Source organism: Xenopus laevis, chromosome 1S, assembly GCF_017654675.1.
Source record: "Xenopus laevis strain J_2021 chromosome 1S, Xenopus_laevis_v10.1, whole genome shotgun sequence".
Lineage (NCBI taxonomy): Eukaryota > Metazoa > Chordata > Amphibia > Anura > Pipidae > Xenopus > Xenopus laevis.
The window spans coordinates 182,311,573-182,322,537 of NC_054372.1; positions in this window are offsets into that span (position 1 = coordinate 182,311,573).

Sequence of the window (10,965 nt, forward strand, 5' to 3'; positions counted from 1 at the left end):
GACAAAACAACTGAGGAAAGTGAGCAGTGTTTAAAAAATAAACCTTTTATCGCATTCTCTTCCTCTGGTTTATTTTTATTGATCTTTAGAACAAATCTGGCTAGAAAGTATCAGTTACCCACTGATGGATCACACAGGCTTCCAAGGTAAAGTAGGTAATATTTATATATGATTATGACATTTAGGGGCAGATTTATCGAAAATTTGAATCTTTAAATTGAATTTGAAAAAAAATCCAAAATTCGAATATCGAAATTTATCATGTACTGTCTCTTTTAAAATTCGACTTAGACCGTTCACCATCTAAAACCTGCCAAATTGCTGTTTTAGCCTATGGGGGACCTCCTAGAATGTATTTGGAGTCATTTGGTGGAATATACTTCTATTCAAATTCGTTCGAAAATGATCCAAATTCGAAATCAAACGGTCAAATACAGCCTATTCACCCAAAGTTAAAAAAAAAGATTTTTTTTTTAATACATTTTGCTGGTCTTTTTTTATTCAAATTTTGAGGTGGTGGGAGTTTAAAAAAACTCCCATCACCTCGAAATTCGACCCTTGATATATTTGCCCTTTAATATATCCTGTCTTCTTGTTCACTAATATCTCCCTACATACTGATATTGTTGTACAGAAAAGTACAGGTATGGGACCTGTTATCCAGAATGCTTTATAAGTAATACAATAGCACAAACCTCCTTCTAGGTGCCTTAAATCAAGGTGGAGAAGAGTTTTCAGATTTTTTTATGCAAAGAACATTGAAATGATGTAGAGCTTCTTTCCTTCTGAAAGGGAAGTCTTGACCACTCAATAGCAAAATAAAACATCATTTTGGTTTAATGTGATCTTTTCAACAAAAACGAACAATTTGGGGTTCACTTTTTAAGAACCTCTAAATATTATTTAAGATATGAGGCATTGACTGCAATCTACTTACCCCCCATTAGCAACTAGATTTTTTTCTGAGATCTTTTGCACCACAGAGTAAATGATTCCCTGCAATCCAGCTGTCGGCGGGTGCAATAATGCATTGAAAGAATGTAATCACGTTAGTATCTGATACACATGAAGCAGCCTAAGTAGATGGGATTTCTAAATGAACAGCAAAATGGCTTTGAAGTAACTCAATGCTTCATACAATTATCAGCATTTTCTTTCAAAAACATTTCCTTAACTTTCCATTTCAATTAAGTAATTTAGCACCCAGAATAAATATCAGCCTAAAATTATTTACAAAAGCTGACACCGGGACTTAAAGCGCAGCTGTTACCCAGACAAATTCTTTTTCAAATGCATTATAATATGATAGTTTTAGGCATTTAAATGGGGGGGGGGTTTGAGCTCCTGTTAAAAAGGTTTATTTTTCGGGTGGGCTCGACTGTCAATCAGAGCATTCAGTACAGCTAAACAGAACCCAGAGGCAATAGCTAGTGATGGGCGAATTTGGGGTGTTTCGCTTCGCCAAAAAATTAGCGAATTTCCCACGAAATTTGCAAAACGGCGGCAGTTTCGTGAATTTATTCGCCGGTGGTGAATTGCAGGAATTCACTGCAAATTCGAGCCTGGCGAATAAATTGGCCCATCACTAGCAATAGCTAACAGCAATGGAGAAGGAAACAATATGAAGATGACTCAAGTATTGAAACAAAGGAATCTTAGTCATTTATTTTGCCCAATATGTTCTACAGTTCTTAAATAATACTCTTGGCCAAGGATTAGTGATGGGCTAATTTATTCGCCAGGCACGAATTTGTGGCGAATTTGCGCGATTCGCCGCCAGCGAATAAATTCGCGAAACGCCAGTGAAAATTCGCGTAAAAAATGGGCGCCGGCGTCAAACAAACGGGCGCCGGCGTCAAAAACGAGACGCCGGCGCCGTTTCGTTAATTTTTCGCCGTTTCGCGAATTTCGCTAATTTTTCGGCGAAGCGAAACGGCGCAAATTCGCCCATCACTACCAAGGATAAGTTGGCATCATTCTTTCAGTGGACCTCACAGTTCAGTGTTTTTAGGTGTATCTTTATTTATACAAAATATGTGCTTTGCTCCACCATGCTGTTAATTTGGGCAATGAATTCAACACTGACTATGACAAAATATCTAATGTGAAAGATTAGTTAATTAACTAATTAGTTAATTACACTACAGGAACCCTGGGAAGGAATCGGAGTTTAGCTTCTGAATTTTCCATAACCTATAGGCTGAAGCTTACCAACTGGTCTTTGTATTTACATGTTTAACTTTTTAGAAAGGATCCGTTTTAGAAGACGGGCTATATCTTTACTTAAGTTCTCACTATTATGCAATGCAAATATGCATATATTTTGCATATTTCTGCAAATAGCCTTTAAAATATAAATGGTACTCATTTATAAAATGTCCAAATAATGGGGACATGAGAAGTCACATCAGCTTTCCATGAACTGAATAAAGACACTCATCATTGGACCTTGTGCAGTTATTGGGTAAATTATTTCCTATGAAACATCTTGATTATGGCAGACTGTAGTCATTTCATAAATAATGTAAGAATGCATGAATTTAAAACTATGGGAAAATTATTGAAATCATTTGATTTTCAATTTCCCCAATTTAGGAGCCCATTTACTAAGGGTCGAAGTGAATTCGAAGTGAATTTTCGAATTCAAAAACTTTGAATATCGAAGTAATTTTTGGGTACTTTGACCATTGAATAGGCCAAAATTTGTTTCGAATTGAAAAAACGCTGCATTCAAAAATCGAAGTACAATCTCTTTAAAAAACTTCGACTTAGACACTTCGCCACCTTAAACCTGTCGAATTGCTATGTTAGCCTATGGGGACCTCCTAGAACCTATATCCAGTATTTGGCTAAGTTTTTAGAAGTCAAAGTTTTTTTTTTGATTTCAACAATCGATCAAACGATTTGAATTCGATCAAAAACAGCTAAGTTCAATCAAAAAAAAAAACTTTGACTATTGAATTTCTACAATTCGATGGTCGAATTTCAAAGTTTTACCACTTCGAAATTCGACCCTTAGTAAATGTGTCCCTTAATGTCAAGTTTTGATTTTTTTATTAAACATTTTCTTTAACTTAACTGAAAATGAATAAATCTGCATCACAGGGCCGAATTTTGAATTGAAAAAAACTTTTAAATTTGAATTCAAAAAGACCAACCAAAATTAAGTCAAAGGTTTTTCTTGGACAAATAGGTCAGTTTTTGGCCAAATTCGAAAGGAATAGCATATTCGATCGAATTCGATTCAAAGTTTTTCCCAATTGGAGTTTTTCAACACCAATTGACTCCAAATAGGTTATAGGAGGTCCCCCATGGGCTAAAACAGTAATTCAGCAGGTTTTAGATGGCTAATGGTCGAAGTCAAATTTTTAAACAGACAGTACATGATAAATTTCAATATTCACATTTTTGATTTTTTTTTCAAATTCAAATCGCATTTGGACTATTCCCTAGTCGAAGTACACAAAAAATAGCTCGAAATTCGATTTTTTTTTTCATTCAAAAAGATCACCTCGACCTTTGATAAATCTGCCCCTTAATATTTCAAAATATTTTCTCAAACATTAAAATGTAAATATCCAGTGGAAAAGCGCTCACAGAAATTTTTCAGCAGGCATGTATTCGTGGCAAAAATTCACACTAGGTCATCTGAAACAGCAATAAAAATATGGCAAGAAAAATTTTGCAGCAACAAAAAAGTTGCAAAGACAAAATTGTTGCCGAGACAAAAAAGTCACCATAAGAAAAATGCCCATTGACTTTAATGCATTTGGAGTGAGTATAAATTGTCACGGGCGTAAAAAATTGTCTGTGTGAAAAAAAAAATTACGCCTATTGACTCCAATGTGTTTAGCAATTTTTTTGCCATTTAGTGAATTGTTTTGCAGTTTTGTAAATTCTTTGGCGAAGCGAAATTAGGCAAATAATGAGTCACGTGGATTTATCTCTTCAATAATAGAGATTGGTTGAAAAATGGAAATTTTTTAATTAAAACCCAGTAGAGATCAAGAGGCAGATCTAGCAAAAATCGGAGTAGATTTTATTTCCACGATTCAAATTTTTTCACATTTCAGTTATATTTTCGAAAAGTTAAATGTCTGGTATTTATGAAGTCAATGGGAGATGTCCTAGGCAAAGCTCAAGTATTTTGTTTGATTTGAGGATTTCTATCCAAAGATTCGATCAATTTGAGTTTTTTGGGACATGAACTCGATCGGATTTTTTTCCCCCATCGTTTTATATTCGAGTTTTTGACATTCTAATTTTTCATAAATACCCAAACATTCGAAATTCTAATTTATCTAAAGCAGAAAAACCCGCACACAACCTAATTGGATTCTTGATAAATATGCTCTAACGATGTTAATAAAAATGAACCGGAAGGGATTTTTTTTTTTTTTTACAATTTTTTAGCATTATTTTCTTATTTGAAAATAGACCTGACATAAACACAATTTCTCAGAAAGTGCTTTCCAGTAATGTCTTCCAGCTGAAATCTTGGTTTAAATGTTTGTTTCCCATTTACAATGGGAATGCTGCTGGTTCTCACATTGGTGCCTGCTGCAGATTAACACCAACTGCTCGGATTCACAAAACGAAAGAATGAAACTTGACATTGTTTTCTCCCATAACATGTTCATCATTGTCACATAAAACAGTATAGAATTTTTTTTTCCTTCCATTAAAAGAATTCTAAGTTACTATGGAGATTATCTAACAAGTGGTTTACACGCTGCCCCTTAGCTGTCATCGCATAGTGCTTAATTTATTTAGCTACTCCAAACCTCTTTGGAAAAAAGTCACCCATATTTCTCACAACAGGCTTTGATTTATTTGTCAGTGTCAGCCAAGGCATTACATTTATTATGATTCACCTTCCCATGATGACATTTCATTTGTCTTGGGAGAGAAGATGTTCCTGGAGGCAGGAGATCAACATCCCCTTAGCCTTCTGGATATCGCATAATAAACGAGGGGCCTGCTTTTTCTCAGTGTCTCAATAGGAAGACATGTTTATGTTAAAGGACCAAGCCCCCACAGAATATTTACAAAATTTGGTGCAGAGGTGTTGATACATAAATCTGAATCTTGAAGCCTATGTGAAATACAAGTGCTATAAAATACTTTTCAAAGAGAAAAGGCACAGAGCTTTTTTTCCCTCTAGTGCCCTTATTAATTGCATGCTATTTGTAGCTTGAAATTATATGTCTTATCTGAAGACTCTATCTCGTTTCTGGTTATAAATTGTATATGCTCTGAGTTTGCTTAATAGATGAAAAATATTCCCTTTATCTTATAAACAATGTCCAGCCTCAATATTCAAGAGCTTTTTTTTCAGTGCCTGACAATAGAGTTAGGCAGTGTTTTTCTAAACATTATCAATTGCACTTAACTGACTTTGCAGGAATTTTAACTTTTTTACAAGAAAAGTGTAAAGCCTATAAGCACACATTTAGGGGGTTATTTATCAAAATCTGAAATTTCCGCACTATTTTCTGAAAACCACTATGACCAAATCCGCACTGACCCTTTCCCTATTTATCAATACATTTTTTACGAAAATTTCTTGTGCAGGAAATGACTTGACAAAATCATTAAAAAATCCAAATCGTAAAATCTTTTCAGATTTGTCGCCAAAAACTGAGACTTTTTCAGATTTGATGCCCAAAACCTGCAACTTTTTTTGGATTTGAGGCTGAAATCACGAAATCTTCGGATTTTTGAACAAAACCCAGTGCAGATCAGGATATCAATGGAACATCTGCCGTTGACTTCTTCATGAACTTGGCAGGTCTGAGTTGGAGTACTTTTATATTCAGACTTTTAACACCATCAGATTTGATGGCCAAATATCATGACTTTTTCGGAAAGCCATCATAAGTCAGGATATCTTCGGGACATCTGCCATTGACTTCTACATGAACTTGACTTCAATGCATTTGGTGAAATAAAATTTCCCCTGTGACTTTAAAGTTTTGCTGCAAAAAAAGTTAGAAACAATGTCCATTGACTCTAATGCATTTGACACAACAAAAAATGTCTATTGGCCAATGTATTCAGAGTGAGAAAAACCACCAATACATTTGCAGAAATTTCTGTCAAATGTTGCCATTTTGGGGAAAATTCACGAAAAAAATTGTGAAAATCTGAGCTTTTCCCGCAAAGCAAATTTTCAGGAAAATGTAAAAACAAATAAGTTAAAAACCCGAGAATCTTTATTGAAGCTCAACGTTTCGATCCCCCTTCGTCAGGAGGGAAAAACAAACCCTGTGGGGGATCGAAACGTTGAGCTTCAATAAAGATTCTTTCTATTTTTTTAACCTTTTTTGCAAACCCTGTGAGTGCTGCTTTCTTTTACTTTGGATTCTATAACACATTGGCAGGCACCCAGGTTCTTATCCATGGAAATGGTGTGCACCTTGGGACTGTGAATATATATATATATATATATATATAGGTAATGTAAGGATCAGCACACTCATTTGTAGAAAAGCAAAGTGTATTTTATTTCAACACAGCATTGCTGTGTTGAAATAAAATACACTTTGCTTTTCTACAAATGAGTGTGCTGATCCTTACATTACCTGTATCATTAATTTGATCCTGCACCTCAAACTCATCCATGTATCGAGTGCTGATACCCACAGGACGCATATATATATATATATATATATATATATATATATATATATATATATATATATATATATATATATATATATATATATATATATATATATATAGACAAATACAAGATTCCTCTGCACTCAACCCATTATCAATATATTTAAGACAGAGACATTTTGTGCATACTGCTACTAAAAAATGCCTTACCCTTTAAACAACACAGGGATTGTTTGTCCATATATTGCAATATATTTAAGCTGGCCAACTACGTCAAAGTTATCCCATATCTGGCCAGTCCTACGCTTAATTTTCATCTGATTCATTAAGAATTCTATTGCTTCATTATACATTTTACAAAGGGACTAAGTTTTACCTGCAACTTACTAGCTGCTTTCAAAGTAAAACTCCCAAAACTTGGCTGCCCTTTTATTAGACACCAGTGGGATCACCTGACTATAGCTGGGAAGGGTGGGAGCTACAACATGGAGCTGGTCACTGCTCCTGTATAACTATAACAAACAAGGGAAAGTTGTGCTCACCACTATTTTTTAAAACCATTAGGCGGGGGTGCAATGAGGCTGTGACCACAAAATACATATAGTCAACTACAAGATTCCTCTGCACTCAACCCATTATCAATATATTTAAGACAGACATTTTGTGCATACTGCTACTAAAAAATGCCTTACCCTTTAAATAAAACAGGGATATGGGATGACTTTGACGTAGTTGGCCAGCTTAAATATATTGCAATATATGGACAAACAATCCCTGTTTTACTTTGAAGTAAGCTAGTAAGTGGCAGGTAAAACTTAGTCCCTTTGTAAAATGTATAATGAAACAATAGAATTCTTAATGAATCAGATGAAAATTGAGCATAGGACTGGCCAGATATGGGATGACTTTGACGTAGTTGGCCAGCTTAAATATATTGCAATATATGGACAAACAATCCCTGTTTTATTTAAAGGGTAAGGCATTTTTCAGTAGCAGTATGCACAAAATGTCGCTGTCTAATGATAATGGGTTGAGTGCAGAGGACTCTTGTATTTGTCTATATATATATATATATATATATATATATATATATATATATATATATATATATATATATATATATATATACTGTATATATATATATATATATATATACAGTATTATTATACTGTATATTAGGTATATATAAAGATTCTGGATTGATAGAAAGAACATTTCTCTATCATGTGATAAGTTGTTAAATAATCAATTACTGATTATTTATTACACTATGATGTTCATAAGCAGAATAAATCGAAATTATTTCCTGTTAGACAATGAAAAAGAATATGAGGACTATTAATAATATTAAAACCTTGAAAGAGCATGATTTGAGATGTCCAACTCAAAAACTGAAAGTGGTCTTACAGGAGGCTCCCGGATGATGTAATTCAGAGCAGGGGCGATCCTGGCCCCTCCGCCGCCTGAGGCAGCAGCAGTTGCTGCTGCCCCCCTCCCCCAGAAATTCGCTCTTAAAGTACCAGGAGAAGCATTCTTGCCGCCCCTGGTACCTAGTAGGGCGCTGCCGCCTGAGGCGACAGCCTCAACTCGCCTCATTGGCGAAGCACCTCTGATTCAGAGAAAATGGCACACAGAGGCACCATATTGTCACCTTATTTTTTATTTTACACATGCAATAGCTGGTCCTAAACCTATGTCTTTCTAGAGAGGTTTGGATGTCTTTAATAGGATGTCAAAATTACTTCTTTGTATAGCTTCAGGTTAGTGTGTGGTGGTGGGTATGATATGTAGAGAATTTTTTGTGAGGTCCACATTAGGTGGTGTGCTATTGGTGCCTTAAATATTTGTGCTATAGTCAATTTGAGCTGAGGCTGTGATACTGAGTTTCTATCTATGCCAATATCTTGTACTTCCCATAGTCAAGTGGCAATCACCCCCTTGGGGCTTGCCGCAGAAAGGGAGAGGTTTTTCATGCACACATGCCTCCAGAGCCCAAGGGAAAGCAGATCTTAGGGTTGGTCTGGTCCAAGTGCACAACCTGCAACAAGCCTGGCTATTTGCACCACTGCCAAAAAAACTAACTACATGACAAAAAGTGAAACAGTTTTTATGTAATAGGTGCCATTTTCCCTTCACCAAAAAGTTTACAAAATGGCAAAATTTTTCAGAAAATAATTTTTTTCAGCACAAAGTGGTGGTGGTGGTGGGGTTTTTTCGCCGAAACAAAATGCATGTCAATATTCTAATAATGTCCCATTCACACTGAAAGATAAAATGATACAGAATGAAGAAAGTTCTATGTTCATATGCTTGTTTACTTGTGTCTGTAATGTGTCTGTAAGGGAATATTGCTGGAAGATAAACAACAACATTTCTATATTCTCTTTAATCATAAAATATGATCCAGTTTCCTTTTCCAGTATCAAGGGTTTAAAAATAACCGATTCTTAAAAAGAAATCCATCAGAAAACAGAGCACACAACCTTAATGGTACAGATGCTATTCAGAAACACAGAGATGAAGACGAATGTGCCCACGTAACTACAGAGCAGTGCACCGAGCCATTGTATCATTTTGTAGAGTACAGATGAAAAGCACCTACTGCATGTCATAGAAACAGATTCATTCGGATTTAGGTTTTTCAAGTGTATAATTGCCCTTGACCTGTACGATGCCCTTCTGCATTCAACACAGAGAGACAACCCAGGTCAGAGGAAAATTACTGAGCGTAACAGTTCTAAACTTCATGCGCGCATGTTAAGTATTGTAAAGCATGCACCAAGAACTAATAAGGAGGTAAGCAATCGCTCACTTCAGGGTGTACATTAAGCAAAGGCACAGCATGGCATAGATGCATTGTAACCAGTGTCGGACTGGGCCGGCGGGACACCGGGAAAAACCCCGGTGGGCCCCGGGCTCTTGTGGGCCCCGCCGGCCCAGATCCGCTACTTAGTGGGGCGGCGCGACCCCACTTTGTTTGGGGTCGCGGTAGAATAGAAGGGCTGCGCATGCGCACAAACGCGGCGCCGCGCGCATGCGCACAAACGCGGCGCCGCGCGCATGCGCACTAGCCGCCTGCAGCACTCCGGAGCGGCAGTGGCGGCTGGAGGGGGCCCTGGGGCAGTAGCCCCGGTGGGCCCCATGCCTCCCAGTCCGACCCTGATTGTAACGCATAAGGCAAAGTGCGGTGATTTAGCTTAATGCACAACCTGGAGTGGCTTATTGTCCTCAGAAAATATTCTGAATGCAGAAGAACAAAGACTGAATGTTTTCATTTTAACTCTTTCGAAGGAAAATATGTATATTGTGACGCCTGCCACTCTGTTTAAGCAGACGACAGCCATTTTATTCTAACTGGGTTAAAGAAAAAAAACTCCACTGAAATATTTTAACATAACATAGCGTTAGAAATTAAAATCATGTCCTTGAAAATTGCTTGTGATATGATAATTATTATCTTCCTAAAGAGTATTTAACAACAAATAATTATGATCAAAAATATTCTGCATGTAGTGATTGAGAAGCCTGCACTAAAATCAATTAATTGCAACTTTTATTTTTCCTTTTTTGCCCTTTGTATAAATCTAATATAACACTAGAGCATTAAGAGCAGAGCTCATTTATTGCCCCCTTGTACATATATATGTATAACTGTATAGCGAGGAACACATTTTTCCAACTCAAATTTGCATTAGAATTTAGCCATGCATTTAGTTAAAAACCAAAAAATGCAGGTTCTGTGCCAAATAAAGGCCACAGTAATATTAGGATTTTCCCGTGCATTTTAAATGCAGGAAAAAATGTCCATTGACTCCAAAGCATCTGTCACAAGAAAACCCACAGCAATTTCACAAATATTTCAGTGAATCGAAATGGGGCAGCATAATTATTTTATTTATATAGTGCTACCAGGTCATGCAAAGCTGTTCAGTTTTTACAAAGTTAGTATTTTTACATTTTACAAAGTGAGCATAAACAGTGTAAGAAATTGGTATAAAAATACAGTTGATTAGGTGTCATGTGATAAGAGATACAAAGAGAAAGCGGTTCCTGCCTTGTAGAGCTAACAGTCTACAGTATGTGGGTGTATAAATAGGAGGGCAAACGTGCACAAAAGTTTAGACATTGGCCCTTAAGTGCTGGACCAGATAATGTTCAAGTGCACCAAAAGATAGGATCTGAGTTTCTATTTGAAGAGGTCGAGAAAGTGGCTTTGAAAGTAGCGGAGGAGATGTCCAGGAACTTACAGGAATACAAGTGAAGAAATGTAGTGAGGAGCAGAGGAGGGAAGGGCTTTCCTTTGCTTAACATGTTTAGATCACTGGGTCTCTCAGATCTTTG